This window comes from Lactuca sativa, chromosome 1 (assembly GCF_002870075.4).
Source record: "Lactuca sativa cultivar Salinas chromosome 1, Lsat_Salinas_v11, whole genome shotgun sequence".
Classification (NCBI taxonomy): Eukaryota; Viridiplantae; Streptophyta; class Magnoliopsida; order Asterales; family Asteraceae; genus Lactuca; species Lactuca sativa.
This window is the reverse complement of record NC_056623.2, coordinates 197,483,131-197,503,157: the sequence shown is the minus strand read 5'-3', so window position 1 is coordinate 197,503,157 and position 20,027 is coordinate 197,483,131.

The window sequence follows — 20,027 nt, the reverse complement described above, 5'->3', positions numbered from 1 at the left end:
TGCCAAACTTTTCAATAGTTTACAAAACTTCTGTTATACTTTTATATTGTCAATTGCATGCCTATGTATGTATAGTTATATAAGAAATGTTTAAAAGACTTAGGAAGGCTAGCCGCTTTATTTCCTTTTCCCCGTTGGGATGTGGTCTCGTATGGTATCGGGTATCCGTCCGACAGTCGTTTAATTATTAGTTATATATCATGTGTACATACATAGTCATAAAAGTTCTATTGGTCAGTTCAATACCCTTGGGTAGCAAGGGTATACCTTCATGTTCATATGTACAAGTCATATTACTAGTAAGCTACCATATGGGTAGTTTAGGAAGATACTAATACTATTACTAGAATGCGGAATAATACCAAGAGTTAGTTCATTCATGAGTCTATACATGCTAGATAGAGAGAGAACACACATTACAGCTAGCACTCGTAGTACATTACTATACATGCTAGATAGAGAGAGAACACACATTTTAGCTAGTACACACAGTACATTACTATACTACTACATGAGTACGTTTACATAAATACACTTACATGAGTACGTTTACATATATACGCTTACATGAGTGCGTTTATATATACGATGATAGGACAGACATAACTAGGTACTATAGCATGGAACGATTTCAGGATCTAACTATACTAATGAATCACAACGCATTGTGATAATTATATTAGGTATACATGATCATAGTAATGTGGATGTTCGCGGCTTGCAAACAAGAAGGGGTCATGTATGGGTCCCAAAATCTCTTTGACAGGGGAGCGTCTAGCCTGGGATCTAGCCATCACATTATGCCTTATCCCTCAAATAAGGAAAAATAGTACAAAAGTAGTCACTTATTACAAATACTACAATACTTATGAAATTACAATAGATTTAAGGTAGTTAGTACAGTGGTAGCTATTTGATACTACACCATAGTACTATTTCATTTTCCCATTACATTCACTTCGTGAACATTCATACGATGCACGGTAATGTAGAAGCTATATTTTTGGTTAATGATAGTCGGATTTGGGAAAATACACACTCTTACAAGAGACACACACATTTACTAGACACTAAAATACTTATGATCTCACCAGCTTTAAAGCTGATACTCTCTTTCAAAATAACTTGTAGCCTCAGGTCAATAGTAGACAAGTACCGATGCAAGTTTTGGAGAAGATGGTGCTCGTTCAAGACTCATCTTTCATTTTGATTTATACTTTAGTGTTTATCTTAATTTGACAGAACACACTTGTATTAAAATTATATTATTAATACAATGGATGATGTTGTTGCTTGTTTACTACTTTTTATTATTGTGATACTGTACATGACGTCCTCCGCCCCAGAACGTTTCCGCCGTTCATGGTTTTGGGGTGTGACAGATTGGTATCAGAGCATTGCTTATAGTGAATTAAGTATATCAACCCATAAAAGATATACAGACTATAAATACAATGGGATTAATATACTCTGACCAAGAGTTATACTTTAAATAAAAAAATATTTAATTAAGTATACGTGCCTGCATTCATACTAAAATCAGTGTCACTAGGACAGTACAAAAGAATTACGATTATTGGGCAACACAGGTGGACTTAGAGACATATGGTCAAAACTGAGAAGATATAGCCTGATCAACTATATTATCTGAGGGTTGACTAGCATGTGCCTAAGTGTAGTTGTGTGGTTGCAACAAGTCTAAAATCTTACCAACAATACCACAATGAGAACAATAGAACATAAACCTAAAATACTATAGGGGTATTTGGTGTTATTATATGTACTTCATACTTAAGAACTAAACGGGATCTTCATTACTAAGTTGATAGTTGCTAAGTGGATACACTAAGGCTATATGTAACCAGGATGTTATATACTTAGAATCTGTGGAAATTTTGCTTTACCTCTATTCTTCGTGAATTTGGAGTTAAGGTCACTTATTCGAAGGCCTATCTTGTTTTGATTACATATAACTGGTATGCACTTCACAAATAGTGATGTAAATAATGAAGATTTTCTAAATAATTATCTAAATAGTTCGTCTAATAATTATTTTCTTACCCCAATTCTCGCGTAGATAACATGGCTGGACTCCATCCCCACGACAATCCGTACCTTCCGAACGAAGTCATTGCTGGATGGTTTGGAGAAGAACCAGAGAATGATCATCCTATCCCCTTGAAGGATCACCATGATGAAGACCTTTCGGATGGTGCTAACTCCGAACCCGAGGTTGAGAGCCCACCTCAGGCAGATCCCTTTCCAAATCCTAACCCTCATCCGGCTTTTCATGGCCCGACGCCTCCGTGGGTGGAATCCTTGGAAACATGGAGCCAAGGACAAGATCAGCCCATGCCATTTAATGGTGACCGAAGCTTTTATGACCTGAGCAATGGGGGTTCAGCAGACAAAATCTTGCCAATCCTGGTCTGCAGAGTAGCTCGAAATGAGATTCAAGGCAGGACAACCCTACATCAGATCACAGAAGTTGTCACTAATGCGAGAATGCATACCCTTCGCACCACTCGCCTGGAAGATGCTCGTGAGAGATCTGAGAGAGACCATGATGCCCTGCTTCAAGTACTGGCTGAATCACGAGCCGGAGTCATCGAACTCTGAGTATGCGAAAGGGTGTACGAATGATACCTACTTGATATGGAACGTCAATTGGATGAGCTAAGAGTTCACCAGAGGGATGATCGTCGCCAATAGTAGATGCCTTACTTTATTTTCCTTGATAAAAGGAATCGTTTTTCTGTCTATGCCCGATGTGGCATTTTCTATGAAACTATCTTGTACTGTAAGTACTTTTAGTTAGGTCGTTATGTTGTCAAGGACTTTCTACTCTGAATATGATGTAAGACCTTTTACAAGGTCATTTTTCCTGAACTTTTACGTCATGAATTTCAAAGATATTGGCAGTCGCCTAACTTCTGTGTCATTATTTATTAAAATACTTTCATCATGTTATCATGGGAGTCTATTTGAAAACCCACTCTAGTGGAGTTACTGAACTAGGGTGTTCTAGCTCAAGGATAATTCCCAATTCTTCTTCAAGGATTGGATCATGTTATTTAGTAGACGATGGTACCCTGTTTTAGACATCAAGCGTCATAAGGCCATACTACGAACATACTTCCATTCTGTACTAGGAGTGCATCATAGGGATGTAGGTCGAACCTTCGCGAACATACTTCCAATCCGTACTAGGACTGCTGATGGGTTTTGAGCATTCTAACACTTCCTAAGTGTACATGCAACCCTAATAACCTTGGATCTATGTTTGTCTAATTATCATGCAAAGTTGATTTCCAAGGCTATGATCCTATCTAGCATACATGGGGAACAATTTTAACTTAAATAATAGATAGAATTACATACTTTGTTGTTGTAAATGTTCCTTGAAACCTTGTGAGCCTAGCACCCCAAGTATGATGCCTCAAATGCTTCAAATAACACCAAATGCTATGGAGTAAACTTGGAGAGAAAGTATAACACACTAAAATCGTCCAAGCCCTCTTGTTTCACTAGTAGTCCGATTTTGGGAGAACACATGACCTTTATATAGTTTTGACACATCTAGGGTTACACCATGTAAACCCTAATGTGTCATGACTCATCATTTCCATGACCCATGGGTTTGTAACTCCTACGGAGCCTCCATGGAGCATCCAATGGGTTGAACCCAACTTGATTATCCATGGAGCCTCTTAGCCCACTATATAAGTTATGGATGATTTACATAATTAACCCATATATTTAATTAGTTATCTTTTGATCACTTAATTAATTCTAAAATTAATTCTTGATCAAACTAGTTAAATAATATTATTAATATATTAGAACTTATAATATATTAATAACCACAAGTGTTATTTCTCTCATTTAGTCTTTCCAATTGCATGGTGCCATGCAACCCAAATGGACCATGCCGGGTCGGGTCAAGTACATACCAGAAATAGTTATGGACTTAGACACCTTATCCAACAACTGCATCATAGGGATGTAGGTCAAACTTTCGAGAACATACCCTTACTCTTTACTTGAACAGTCGAAGTGCATCTAGGGTCGACCAAAATTTCTCACAAAATCCTTATCTTTCGTGTTAACATAATCATGTCTTCATCTGGAAACAGTCAGCCGAACAACGAAACCCCTGTTTTTCCTATGGACACCGCTACCTTCCAAGCCGCAATTACAACTGCTGTGACAGCTGTCGTTGCAAACCGCAACACTATCAACGCAAGCAAGACTGATAAAGGAGTTGACAATTCCGATCGTAGTAACAATCCGAGAAATCAACTAATAGTAACAGTCGCCAACACCCAAAACAACAACTCAGAGTTCATGAAACGAAAACGTCAAGCCAAAGTGGAACGCAAGTGATTTCAGAGGATTTCCATGCAACAACAACCAGTGGCAACCCCTGCCATCACAACACCAGTCAAATGATCTGACGGAACACTCCCGAAGCGTGACCGGTGCAACTATCACCATACAGGAATTTGCCGAGCAAGGCAATGCAACAATTGCAACAAGATGGGGCACATTGCTCGTTTCTGTAGAACTACCTCCACCATTGGAGCCCACCTAGTTTGCTATAGTTGTGGTGAGGCAGGGCACTATTATAGAAATTGTCCAAAAGAGAAAATCAACGAAAGCAACCGTGTCCCCATAACTCCTACTCGACACTTCACTTCCACCACCAATGTTGGTGCTGTCCAGATATGTCACCAATGCGGTGAAATGGGCAGCTCAAGAAGGATTGCCCAATAGCAAAGAACTCGGGCGCTGATGGGTCAGGATCACAGCTACAGGAGAAATGACGTCGGACCCTCGTTAGAGTATCTAAGGCGTTCGTTGTAACAGACTTATAAAACCATCCAAAACCAGTGCAACTAGAGTCTTATCTTTTGCGAGATCCCGTTAGTAAAGGGATGCTCGTGCTGCGTATACTTGTCTTTTGTAGTATACCTTGTTCGCAACAATAGTCTTGTAGTAAGTCTAAAGTACTGTAACTCTGTTGATGGTTGCACGGTTGTGTTTTGTCTGTAACGCCTTTATGATCAAGTCTAATGTCTTTATTTTCCAAGTAAGTCCGATATTACCATACGACTAGATTCAATTTGATCCGCACAATACCAGCTTTAGACGTACATCTCTTTCTCAGTAAACGTATTTTTAGCGAAGCCGTCATTTTAGAACTCGGAAGTGCTCATGCATAGAGTACCTCATGTTTCTTATCCTTCTTGAAGAAAACTCAGCAAACCTCCCCGAAGTACCACTTATACAATACGTCAAGTTTGTAGGGTTTCAAAGCACTCCATGGATGATGACAATGGGCCCCTTGATGAGGTGTAGGTTAAAAGCCCAAGACTTATATTTTCCCTATAAATAGTCATGTATTATTCCTTATTAGGGTTTAGAGTGAGGCAAAATGTAGCCGCCACGTGAAGTTTTTTATGTAGTGTTAGATTCTTTAGTCTATGCTGAAAGTGTAATTTATTCCTCTTATTTGAATAAATCGAGTGATCATTCGACCTAATCTTCATATTTGTGTTTTTTCTTATTTTCCGCATCTTGTTCATCAAATCTCAATTAGGGTTTTAATCCCAACAAGTGGTATCAGAGCGGGTCTTTGAAGATCTATTGATTTTTGAATTATCGGTTCTTGATTTGATGATTTTCTACACAAGTTATTGAAGATTTTTGGTGTTTTGGCTGTTTGGAATCAAGATTTTTGTTCAACTTACTATTCATGGGGATTTATGTTGTTCATCTACTATTCATCTGGGTATAATTTCGATCCAATTTTCCTGTTATTTTTCATTTGTCTTTGGATCTAATCTGAATTCGTACTCTAAACCAAATCATCTAACCCTATTTTTTATTCATATTCATTTAGCCGGTCCTATATTGATTCATGAGCCCATTATTGGCGCTGTATTGTTCATATGTTTAAGCCCATCTATTGTTCTTTGAAATCGTTAGTTCTGAATCACGCAAGTCAAGACATCTCAAAATCCTTTGTTCAAATCAAGTTATTCTTCTGCTTGATAACATGTTCACGAATCTTGTTCGATTGACCAATTGATTTGTTCTTAATTATGGTTTCATGTATCTATCTGATCATGAATTGTTGACATTCGAGATTTTAGATCTGATTCAATCAAACCTGTCTTGACATCGGTTTTGTTTTCTAATTGATAATGATTTTTTTGGATGTTATTAAACGTGAATCATCTCTTGTTATTGTTAAGATCGATTGTGATTTTGGGGTCCAGAATTGTCATCCGATGTTTTTGAGTTTAAAGAACAGATGAAGTACTGTCAAGAACACATGAAGATGGTGATAGATTCGATTAAAGTGATGTTTGATCTTTAAATCGATTTGTGAAAATCAATTTGGTGTTTGTCAAGTATTGGGTTCCGATGGCCAACATTTTTCAAGATTCAATAATGGAATCTGATTTGATTTACGATTTGGAGACTAAATCGAAATTGTGAAAAATTTGTTTGAATTCGCAATGATAATGAATTTGAATGCTTGGAATTGGAACGCAGGCGATCTGAACGAAGGGTGTCTATTTGTGATCGGAAGGAATGGATAATGAACGCAATCAAAATGAAGGAATCGGAACATATACATTTTCTATATCTCGATTTGAATTGTCAAACAAGAAAAGTCAAAATTGTTGTGAAAGCCTTTACCTGCGAACAAATGAAATCGTATCTCAACTGGGATGAACAAGGGTCAAAACGAAAAGTTAAAATTGACTGTGAACATTGGAACGAAAGCACTTGGAACAAAAGAGGGGAGGACCGAAAGTGACCCTATGGTTTGGCTTGGCTAAGGTTTCGCTCCTTATTCTCATCATGATGCTCAGTTTCGCTTTTGTATCAATGAGCTTGGGTTCGCTTGTTAATGGTTGGAGCGAACGAAGGATGAACCGAAAGCGAAAGGGTGATTCGCCTGAAGGCGCTTGAAATGGAAATAGAAACGAAAGTAACCAACCTTCGGTTGGGTTCGCTTCCGGTGAATTATTCTTGAGCTTGGAATGAAAGAGGGGAGGACCAAAAGCGAACCTATTGATTGGGTTTCGCACCAAGACTGTAACAATTTGGCACCTGTTCTTTGTGGTGATCCGGCTTGGAATCGACTACGAAATGCTCGGATTCGCATCTTCATTCTCGGAACGAAAGTGTAATTTGTGGGTGTTGATTATTTGGATTTGTGGTCTCGTATGCGAACATCCATTTGAAGTCGCCATTTCAGTCACCGTTTGTTCGTTTAATCAGTCGCTATGTTCTTATAATCAGGGGTAAAGTGGAGAAAAAAGCTTATGTTACATTAATGGTCCCTGCAACTTCAGGGAATTGACTCTTTTGGTCCCTATACCTTTCATGCCTTGGCAGTTGTGGACCATTTCCAGATTTTGTAACAAATAAAGGGGTATATTTATGCAGAATTACCATTCCAGCCCCTGAATTTCAGCAAGTGACAATTTCAGCCCATTTTTCGAAAAAATTTGCAATTTTAAGGGTTGGTGAACAGTTTTGGATATTTTAATGCACATAATTTTTCGTGAACAGAAAAATTAAAGATTCCATCAAGTCTTGGCGGTTTGGAAAGTCGTTTTTCGTGATAATGTCAAAATTTTACGACTTTTTCGGATTTTATACTTCATTGTATATATCATTTTGTCGTGGGCGAGGACATTAATTTTTTATCCATTCAAGATCATTCTCATGACCATTTGAAGGCTTTATAATCACGTTTTCGATTATAAATCAGAGGAGAATTTTGTAAGGCCATTCGAAATTGGATTTGTGACTTTCAAATTTGAAGATTTTTGATAAAGCTTGTGGTAGAATTATGAAGGTAGCTATTACAGTGGAAGTTCTTCATCGAGCTCTGCTAAAGCTTTTACAGTAGAAGTTCTTCATCGAGCTCGGATAAGGACTTGTTATATCTCCGACTTCTAGTATTTTCTCGATCAAGTGGTGTTACGAATATTAAAATTTGGGTTGTTACATGATAATTTTTGGTGGCTTATATCATTAGCTTATTTGAAGATCATTATGACTTGGAGGGGGAGCTCTTCAAAGACAAGAAGTGATTTTGTTTCTTTGTTCTGAAATGGGTTTTTATGGTGGGTTTGGTTTTCATGAAGATTTTTTTTGGGGATTACATTCGAAAATGAAGTTTAAAGACATTACTTCAGTGCTTGATTTATATATCCTAGAGCCCGTGTTTGAAGACTATTGAAGAATCAAGATTCGTGGATTGCTTCATCTATTCCTCGTTGCAAGATCGTTTTATTTGCTAGATGCTTGTTTTGGAAGTTAAAGCATTGTCATCCATTCCATACTTTGAGGGGGAGATTGTAGGGTTTCAAAGCACTCCATGGATGATGGCAATGGGCCCCTGGATGAAGTGTAGGTTAAAAACCCAAGACTTGTATTTTCCCTATAAATAGTCATGTATTATTCATTATTAGGGTTAAGAGTGAGGCAAAATGTAGCCGCCACGTGAGGCTTCTTATGTAGTGTTAGATTCTTTAGTCTATGCTGAAAGTGTAATTTATTCCTCCTGTTTTCAATAAATCGAGTGAACATTCGACCTAATCTTCATATTTGTGTTTTTTCTTATTTTCCGCATCTTGTTCATCAAATCTCAATTAGGGTTTTATTCCTAACAAAGTTCAATCCAAAGATCCATACGGTTGATCTATCGTTGAGGAATGTATATATAGGGGTGATATATAATCAAGGTTCTACAGGTTTAGAATTGATGATTCCACTTTAACTTCTTTTCCTAGTTGGGATGTAAGCTTAAAGAAGAATCAGTTATTCGACTACCTTTTCAATCTTAATTATATACGACACGTATACACGAGACTGCAATTGATGAACCATGTATGACGTCTAATATGAACTTCAGGATGGAGACTTCCCAAAACTTCGAGTAATCGCATCGTCATGTGAACAAACTTAGAACCTAGTATGACTTCTGTAAACTGATCGCCCTACAGTCTAACACCCATGGAGATACAAGAACCATCCGTACAGTTTAAAGACTACTCAGCACTAGAATGGAAAGACCAAGCTTCTCATCCTAGAGAGCTTCGGTCTTATTCGTCAAGATTTCCATTTTAAATCATTATCTCTGCCTCTCATGGATGAGTTGGTTGAGCAAACGCAAGAAACGAATTACTTTTCAAAAATGGACCGAGATCCGAATATTAGTAGTTTCGACTGATAGAGAAGGATGTCCCGAGGACTACCTTCCGAACTCGATGCGGACACTTCGAGTCCATAGTGATACCCCGCGGATAGGACCAATACGCACATAGCATTCATGAGCTTAATGGGTAGGGTACGCCATTCTTACTTGGATCAGTTTGTCAGTCTCTTTATAAATGACTTACTTATCTACTCTCGTAGTAAGAAGGAAATCATAAAGAGCACCTACAAAAAAACCATGGAAACATTATGATCAAAGAAGTTTTACACGAAGTTTTCTAAATACGAGTTCTAGATTGAAGAGTCGAATTCCTGAAGCACACTATTAGTGATGCAGGAATTTTGAGGACCCTTCCATTAATCAGAATCGTTGAGAATTTGTCAACACCGAAGGAACCGACGAGATTTCGCCAAATTCTAGGTCTCGCTGACCTACTGTCGAGAGTTCATTCGGAACTCCTCGCAGATTACGAAACCTCTTATGACTTTGACTCAGAAGGGAGTGGCCCTTGACTGGGAAGACAAGAAACCTTGGAATTTCAAGTGAGAGGCCAAATCCTTTTGGAAATCTCACTCTGGGAAGGCTTGATAAGCTTCGGAAAACGTGGTAAACCAAATCCATAATAGTTAGGACCTCTGAGATTCTTGCCAGAATCGGTCCTGTAACTCACAAACCCAACCTACCCTACGAACTCAGTAACGTACATTTTACCCTTCACGTCTGGAACTTGAAAATGTACCTTCCGTCAGGACTCTCGTAAGCCCACTCGACAAAATCGAGATCAACGAGATCCTCGCCTTCGTGAAAGAACCATAGTGACCCTCGACCGAGTGGTCAAGCGGACGAAGCAACGCCGTCGCCCATTAGTGAAGGTTCGTTGGGGATACCAACCCAGGACCTTATTTCGCTTATGAACACGAGAATCAATCGTTTAGGAAGTATCCGCACCTCTTGACTCGACCATTCATACCTACTTCCTTACTTAAAATTTTAATTTCTGGACGAAATTCCCTCTAAAAGGGGGTCTGATGTGACAACCCGAAATTTCCATTCTGTAAAACATACCAAGTCAATAGAAAGTGAAACTCATTCCTGCTATCATTCAGCACAATTTAGAGTCCGTTTGAGAGTTCCGAGCCTCGTAAACTTAAGGAATAAGTGTCGGGGTCTATCTGCTGAATTTATAGCACAAAGACCTAGACTTAAGAACATTAACCATGAGTTCACGACCACCACATGGGAGTTTACGGCCGTAAACTCCATATGGGACGTAAAATCACCTTATATGGTGAATATGAAGGCCATTTGTCCATTTCTTTCATTTCCTTGGCCCAAATCCTCTCAAGTACCATCCCGATATTCGTCCCCGATCTTCAAAACTCGTAAGTTTCTTGCCCTAACTAGTTGATATCTTAGATGATCTAGTAATCTAATCCATGGTGATAAACCTGGCGCCAATCCTCATCCTATCTCGTGCATCAAGGAACAGAAGTGCCTGCACCAGAAGAACTACGTTTTCCTCACTCTTGTTGTGGACAAGACCAAGGATGAAGTAAGCATACAAGGTATTCCAGTACCATGTGATTTTCCGGATGTATTTTCTGAAGAACTTCCGGGAGGACCCCAAGAGACAGGTCAAATTTCGAATCGACCTCATACCAAGAACCACATCAATTGTCAGTTCTCCCTATAGGTTAGCTCCCGCCGAAAATTCACAAGCTATCCAGTCAATTGAGAAGAATTGTTGCGCAAAGGATCCATCAGACCAAGCTTCTCACCCTATAGAGCTCCGGTCTTGCTCTTCAAGAAGACGGATCCTTCCGAAGGTACATCGATTTTAGTAAATAAAATAAGCTCCCTATCAAAAATCGATACCCACTCCCTCGGACTGACGACCTATTTGGCCAGCTCCAAGGAGCTAGTGACTTCTCTAAAATAGATCTAAGAACCGGTTATCATCAACTTCGAGCCCGAGAAGAGGACATTCCAAAAACTGCTTTCCGAACTAATCGCGACCATTTCAAAATCGTTGTGATACCCTCCGGTCTAATGAATGCTCCCACGGTATTCATGAACCCTAGTAACAAAGTTTTCCCAACCATTCCTAGTCAACCATTTAATTATCTTCATCAATAACATACTCTTCTACTCTCGAAGCAAGAACAAAACACTGTTAACACCTGCGACCTGCCTTGAAAGCATTAAAGTCGGAGAATATCGCGAAGAAAACACTACATGGATGGATAAAAATCTCGAAGCCGAAGGACAAAGCTTATAGTTATGTGAGTTAAGTTGGGCGTTATCTGGGTGATCGTCGATAGGCTAACCCAATCCACTAATTTCCTGCCAATACAGAAATCAAACAAGATAGAAAGATTAGCTTGGATCTATATCAAGGAGATCGTGAGACTCCATGAAATATCGGTATCTACTATCTCGGATCGAGATAACGGAATTACTTCAAGATTTTGACAGTCATTTCAGAATGCTATGGGAACATAGTTAGTATGAGCCTTGCTTACCACCCTCAAACCAATAGCTAAAGCGAACGAACCATTCAACCACTCGAATTCATGATACAAGTCTAGGAGTTTGAATTCAGCAAGTCATGGGATACCCGGTTGCCCTTGATTGAATTCTCATACAATAACAATTATCGCATGAGCATCAAGGTTGCTCCTTTCGAGACTCTTTATGATCGTAAATCTAGATCACTCATCAATACTCTCACAGGACCAGAAAACCATTCGTGAAACAACAGAGAATATAATCCCAATCAAAACTCGACTTCAAGCATCACGAGACAGACAAAAGAGTTTTCCGACAAATGAGGAAAACCTTTGGAATTCCAAGTTGAAGGTCGGGTACTAATGAAAGTTTTTCCTTAGAAACGAATGATTCGTTTTAGGAAACGAGAAAACTAAACCCACGATACGTCGGACAGTTCGAGATTCTTGCTCGGATTGGTCCAAAGGCTTACAGGCTGTAGCTGCCTGTAGAGCTCATCAACGTACACCCCGTGTTTCACGTCTCAAATTCAAGATAGTGCTTATCTGATGAAACTCTCGTCATACCTTTAGAAGAGATCGAAATAAACAAGAATCTCTTGTTCATCGAGAAACCGATTGAGATAGTGGATAAAGAAGTGAAGCATACGAAGCAGAGCCACATACCGATTGTGAAGGTTCGATGGAACACAAAGCATGGACCGGAATTCACATAGGAACGCGTACATCAGATGAAGTATAAATACCCTCACCATGATCCTACCTTTTGAAAGAATTTCGGGACGAAATTCGCTCTAACGGGGGGATGATGTCACACCTAGCATTTTTGCTAGGAAATTCTATTCTCATGTAACCATTCAACTATCGAAAGACATGTAATCTAAGTGAATATCATGCTCTATTCTCATTTAAATACATCTCATGTACTCAAATAAGGATTGGAAACCCTAGAAGTCTCGGTTCAAGTTCCTTATGGACTAGGACTCTCTTATTGGACCCAATTCATAAATTTCTAACATTTTGGGCCATTTGGGTCTAGAATGATTCATCCTAACCCTAATGGGCCTTTTTGGTCCATAAATGACTTAATTAACCTTAATGGGCCATAAATCCATTCCTTTTTACCATGTTGGGCCGTGAATCAACTTAAGAGCCCAATGGGCCGAAAAAATATTATTACACATAATGAATTAGAGCAAGCCAAGAAAAAGGAGCCCAAACCAATTTATTTTCATTCCTTAAAGCCTAAATTTTTGGCCCAAAGGAATTATTAGACAAAAAAAAGAGAGAGAAATGAGGAAATTTGTACATTGGACACCTCATGTTTGCATGATGGTCTTCCATGCAAACATCACCTCACCATATCTCTCTCTATTCTCTTATTAATCTCGGCCAAAACCCCCACCACCCACCTCCATTCTCATTTCAAATATCCTCAAAACACTCTCTAGATCACCTCCTTCTTCCTCCAAAATTTTGAGTTTTTGAGTGTAGCTTTAAGAGGATTCTTCACCAAAATCATCATCCTTGGTAAGTCTTTGCTTAGATCCATGGTTTAGTTTCCTTATTACTTCAAAAATCTCCTCCTAACTCATGGAATTTCATGATCTTGCATCTTAGAACCCATCCAAGCCCAAAAATCTCCCAAGGAGCTTGCTAGGACCAAAAATCACAGCATCTTCTTCCATTCTTCTTATTAACCGAAACATCCAAGCAAAGGTGAGTTCATACCACTTGATTTCTGTTTTTTTATGATTTTTGGGGAAGAATACAAGTTGCTTTGTGTAGATCTATGTGTATATGAATGACTAAGTGTGTTTTCCATGAATTATTTGGTGATTATGTGCGGATTACTTCACCAATCTAAGAATATGTCAAGAAATTTGAAGTGTATCACTAGGATCTTCATATGAAACTTGAAAAAAGTATGTTTTATCTCATATAATACATGTAAACTTTTAGATCTGGGATTTGTATACTTGATATAGCAAAAATGAGTGTTATGTTCAAGGATCTATAAACTAAGCTCACAAAACAGCCCTTGACAAAAACGTTTTGGTCCAAACCCGGACTGTTTTGACCCTCTTAATTGAAGTATTTTTCAAAAATGTTTTACATGGTTAAAGTTCAGATTTATACCTTTAAAATGGCTACTCGCACGTTTTCATACGAGTTTTCTACAATTTTTGGCGAATTTTACAAAACTGCCTACCAAATTTGACACACTTTCGGACCAACCTGTGAAGGTGAGCAATTTCACACTGGTTTGAGGCCATCAAAAATTTTAAGAAACATTGTGAACAAGGTAGACAAAATTTTCAAACTTCCAGAGTTTACGGATCCAAATTTCAACTTATGATGAATTTTCTACAAATTTTCCAAAAACTAGGTCGGAAAAGCCCAAAACCAGAAAAATGTGCATTTTCACAAAAATCAAGCCAAAATGATATTTTTGACAAAAATGAGTTTATAAATGTTATTTTTACCACAAAGTAGTCATCAACACATTTTTTTAACAAAATTGGAGATTAAAGTATTATTCTTACAAAAATTGGGCCTTAATTTTAAATTTTGGCTTATTGGGCCAAGAACGTCATTTTTACAAAAAGTAGGCTTTTATATCAACTTTGTAAATAATCAAGCTACAATAAACAAAACAAAGTAAACGGGTTATACATGATATTCATATCCTTATCGGGCCTGGAAATAATATACATGTTTAGTGGGCCTTAGTGTCATTTTACATGTATATTGGGCTTAGGATAGACATTCATATTCCTTTGAGCCTGGAAATAATAGACACGTATAGTGGGCCTTCGTGGTTCACCTACATGTTTATTGGGCCTGGGATTGGGTTTTATATGAATTCTTCTTTTTATGATATTTTAGTAAATACTTTAGCCAAAACCAATGATAAACCAACAAATGGATTTAATTTGATCATTTTCTAGGTTATTGGGCCTTAGTGGCCCATTTTTATGTGTGAGAGGTCCTGTATATGTTTAGTGGGCCTTATTGACCCATTAGCATGTGCGTCGGACCTTGGATATTATTTTTGTGCTATTTGGGCCTGTAAATACTTTACATGTGAAATGGGCCTTAGTTGTCCTTTCATATATATTCCGGGCCCATGTGATATAATCTCATTCTAATTGGGTCTTGAAATGTTTTACATGTTTAGCGATGCCTTAGTGGTTCACTTACATGGATCATTGGGCCTGGAATGAGTTTATACCATTTTCTTCACGCAAATTAGATTAAGGATCTAGTGAGTTTTTGTCGGTTGGCACCTATTAAGTGTACGATCGTAGCCTGTAGTTATAACAAGAGTCTCTTGGAGGGAGAACGAGGATTTGTGTATAGATCTATACGGGGATGACACCCCACACCTGAGTTGTTCGCTACAGTTAGACTAACTCAGTCTAGGGTGACAAAAACCTTATAATCAAAGTCAGAACCGGCGTCCAACGACGCCAAGAAAGGTGAAATTGTCATTATTTAGTATGGTTATGACGGATCACTTAGGGGAATTAACATTATGAAGTTTACCGAAGACTTTTTTTTTACATGCAACATTAGGTTGTCTGGTACATTCTCTTTACATGCTCTTACATTCTCTCTACATTCTCTTTACCTTTTTAGTCAAATAAACAATAACATACATGCATTAATACAAGATCTAACACAAACACACTAAACAGTTTTCAGAAAATATCGGATTTTCTGGTGGTTTTTTTCAAAGTTATACAAATCATTTTCACAAACATGCTTATGAACTCACCAACATTTTTATGTTGACCGTTTTCAAAATAACTTGTATTCTCAGGAAACCGTTAAAGCAGGATGAACGAAACAAACTAATAGATATTCTGTGATATTTTGTTTCATCATACTCTTACTATTTTGGCATGTAATATTCAAATACAATACTCGATGTAAACAATGAATGTTGTTATATTAGATGTGTGATGATGATGATGTTATGTTTCAATTATATTCACTGTAATGATATTTCAAGATGAAGTCACGCACAAATCCCCAGAAGTTTCCGCTGTCTGGTTCGGGGGTGTGACAGATTGGTATCAGAGCATTGTTTATAGTGAACTAGCATATCTAATTATAAAAGATATGCAACTATAAATACAATGGGACTAAACAACTCTGACCATAGTAATTAAAATACATACCTATGTATGCATTTTAGAATAATAACACAACAAGAACAGTAAAAGTCTTTGGAGGATTTGAACATCACTATTAAACTCGGGAAGTTATGTAATCGTGTTGGGGGTGAATGTAGCCTGATCAACTATATTCATTCAAAATTCGACCAACATGTGTTCGGGAGTAATTGTGATGGGCAATGAATCAAAAACTTACCATTTAATTATCCAAAGAGCTTATAGAACCAAACCTAAACTAAATTAAATTACTATAGGAGTAATTGGTATGCTATTTGTTTCTAGTATTTATACCACTTCGTGCAATACACTATAAACAAATATCATTATCCAGGAAAACCCTATCTCCCTTGTCAGGGAATAGCAGGGTGGCACGACTCAGAGGAAGAACCAGAGGAGGAACACGAAGTAGAACTTGCAGATGAACCCGCCGAGTCAATAGTGGACCTCAAAGAGGAAGAGCCTGAGGGCACTGATGATGATGACTCGGATGCCGAATCCGATGTCATCAATTGTCCATGTAGGGCCAGAGTAACAACTTATCGTGTGGGCCCCGGTGGCCCCATGCCCCCTTAGGCACAAAATATTTGGAGATAGAGTCACCAGTAGGAGATACGACCACACTAGGGTAGGAACCGAGGTCTCTCTGACCATTAGCCATAGAGGACCAGCTGACTGGGCCCTCCCAGTCATGGTCCGGCGCGCCCAAGGTATTGATAACCGAGCTCAAGACACCCCAAATCGAACGAAACAAATGTGGTTTGCTATTGAGAGAGACAAGAGACAAACACAGGAAGTGAACAGAGACTCCCGAGCGAGACAGTTAGTTTGAGAGGTACGACTATGAGATATTGAGCAACAAGTAGCTCGTCTTCGAGGTGCATCCACTTCATCAGCACCACCACCAGACATTTTCCGCCACGATTAGAATCAGCCCTTTTGTTTTCCCCCTCAATATCCAATATGACTCTCTTTTGTGTACTAAGATGGTACTTACCAATGGAACAATTATGTGCTATCTTTATTTCATATTACTACATAAATTCAATTATATGCACAACCGAACCCTCAAAACTGCTAGATACTTAAGGATCTCGAAACCAAAACAACCCATATACTCTAAGGATAGACGTAACGATTGTACCAAATCTGCGCTTATCTACTACCGCTAATACATCATAGGGATGTAGATGGAAGCAGTTAGAATTATACAACAAGATGCAAAATTTATAGAGTACAACCAGGAATGATGATCATTACTTACGATCTGGATTATCAATGTGCAGCAGGGAAATGCCATCCCGTAGGAATAACAAGCGCACCGGGAGACACCGCTCCTGCAGATGGACTCTGCTACATTCCAAGCTACTGTAACAACGGCAGTAACCGCTGCTACGACACAAATCAATGCAAACAACACCAATGGAGGCGGGAATAGCATTGACAACCCCAACCAAAGGAACGAACATGGAAACCAACAAGTGACAACCTATCAAGGAACTCCAAACCCCAAGCTTAAGAGCAGGAAGCTGAGGTCTGGAAGTAAGAGAAAGGGACAACCCACTCAAGGGTTCTCAAGGAAGCAACATGTTGTTGCTATTCATGCGACCATGACTCCTATTACACCAACAACCAGGAGACCATATGCTGGAAGCCTTCCAAAATGCAACCAGTGCAAATTCCATCATAATGGAGCCTGCCGGGAGATGCATTGTAACAAATGCAACCGAAATTATCACACCGCCAAATTCTGTAGAACTTATCCATGCCAGAATCATCAGCCAAATGAAAACGACAAGAATCACAACGACCCTAACAACAACACCAATGATGAGACCAGTCACACCTGCTATGGGTGTGGAGGAACCGGTCACTTCAGGCGCAGTTGCCTCAAGGATAACAATCAAGGCGAAGCAGTCCAAGACCGGACAGTTGTTATGGGTATGTTCCCACTTAACAACTCTTTCGCTTACCTCTTATTCAATAGTGAAGCTGAGCGAAGCTTCATTAGTAACAAATTCAAACGCTTACTGAAACAACAACCCAAGAAGCTAAACGAAGCCTTCACGGTGGAGATGGCTAATGGGAAAACCGAATCAACCTACGATATTTATATAGGGTACACCTTAACACTAAACAACCATTCATTTCAAATAAATTTAATGCCAGTAAATATTAGGAGTTTTGATGTGATAATCGACATGGTCGGGTTAAGCCCCCACCATGCAGATACTATGTGTCGCGAGAGGCCCGTTTGCCTTCGCCTTCCCAATCACGAAACTCTAATAATCCATGGTGATAAACCTGGCGCCAATCCTCATCCTATCGCGTGCATCAAGGCACAGAAGTGCCTGCACCGGAAGAACTATGTTTTCCTCACTCTTGTTGTGGACAAGACCAAGGATGAAGTAAGCATACAAGGTATTCCAGTAGCATGCGATTTTCCGGATGTCTTTTCTGAAGAGCTTCTGGGAAGACCCCAAGAGGCAGGTCAAATTTTGAATCGACCTCATACCGAGAACTACATCAATTGTCAATTCCCCCTATGGGTTAGCTCCCATCGAAAATTCACAAGCTATCCAATCAATTGAGAAGAATTGTTGCGCAAAGGATCCATCAGACCAAGCTTCTCACCCTGGAGAGCTCCGGTCTTGCGCTTCAAGAAGATGGATCCTTCCGAAGGTACATCAATTTTAGGAAATTGAATAAGCTCCCTATCAAAAATCGATACCCACTCCCTCGGACTGACGACCTGTTTGGCCAGCTCCAAGGAGCTAGTTACTTCTCTAAAATAGATCTAAGAATCGGTTATCATTAACTTCGAGCCCGAGAAGAGGAGATTCCAAAAACTGCTTTCCGAACTAATCGCGACCATTTCAAAATCATTGTGATACCCTCTGATCTAATGAATGCTCCCACGATATTCGTGAACCCTAGTAACAGAGTTTTCCCTACCATTCCTAGTCAGCCTTTTAATTATCTTCATCAATAACATACTCTTCTGCTCTCGAAGTAAGAACAAAACACTGTTAACACCTGCGACCAGCCTTGAAAACATTAAAGCCGAAGAATATCGCGAAGAAAACACTACATGGATCGATAAAACTCTCGAAGTCGAAGGACGAAGCTTATAGTTATGCGAGTTGAGTTGGGCGTTATCTGGGTGATCGTCGATAGGCTAACCCAATCCACCCATTTCCTGCCAATACAGAAATCAAACAAGACAGAAAGATTAGCTTGGATCTATATCAAGGAGATCGTTAGACTCCATGAAATATTGGTGTCTACTATCTCAGATCGACATAACGAAATTACTTCAAGACTTTGACAGTCATTTCAGAAGGCTATGGGAACATAGCTTAGTATGAGCCTTGCTTACCACCCTCAAACCAATAGCTAAAGCGAACGAACCATTCAACCACTCGAATTCGTGCTACAAGTCTGGGAGTTTGAATTCAGCAAGTCATGGGATACATTGAATTTTCATACAATAACAATTATTGCATGAGCATCAAGGTTGCTCCTTTCGAGACTCTTTATGGTCGTAAATGTAGATCACTCGTTAGTACTCTCAGAGGACCAGAAAACCATTCGCGAAACAAAGAGAATATAATCCCAATCAAAACTCGACTTCAAGAATCACGAGACAGACAAAAGAGTTATGCCTACAAATGACGAAATAATATACAAAAGTGTTAAACACGATATTCATATCCTTATCGGGCATGGAAATAATATACATGTTTAGTGGGGCTTAGTGTCCTCTTACATGTATATTGGGCTTAGGATAGACATTCATATTCCTTTGAGCCTGGAAATAACAGAGACGTATAGTGGGCCTTCGTGGTTCACTTACATGTTTATTGAGCCTGGGAATGGGTTTTATATGCATTCTTCTTTTTATGATATGTTAGTAAATACTTGAGCCAAAACCAATGATAAACTAACAAATAGATTTAATTTGATCATTTTCTTGGTTATCGGGGCTTAGTGGCCCATTTTTATGTGTGAGAGGTGTTGGGTTTTGAGCATTCTAACACTCCTAAGTGTAAATGCAACCCTAAATACCTTGGATCTATGTTTTCTCTATTA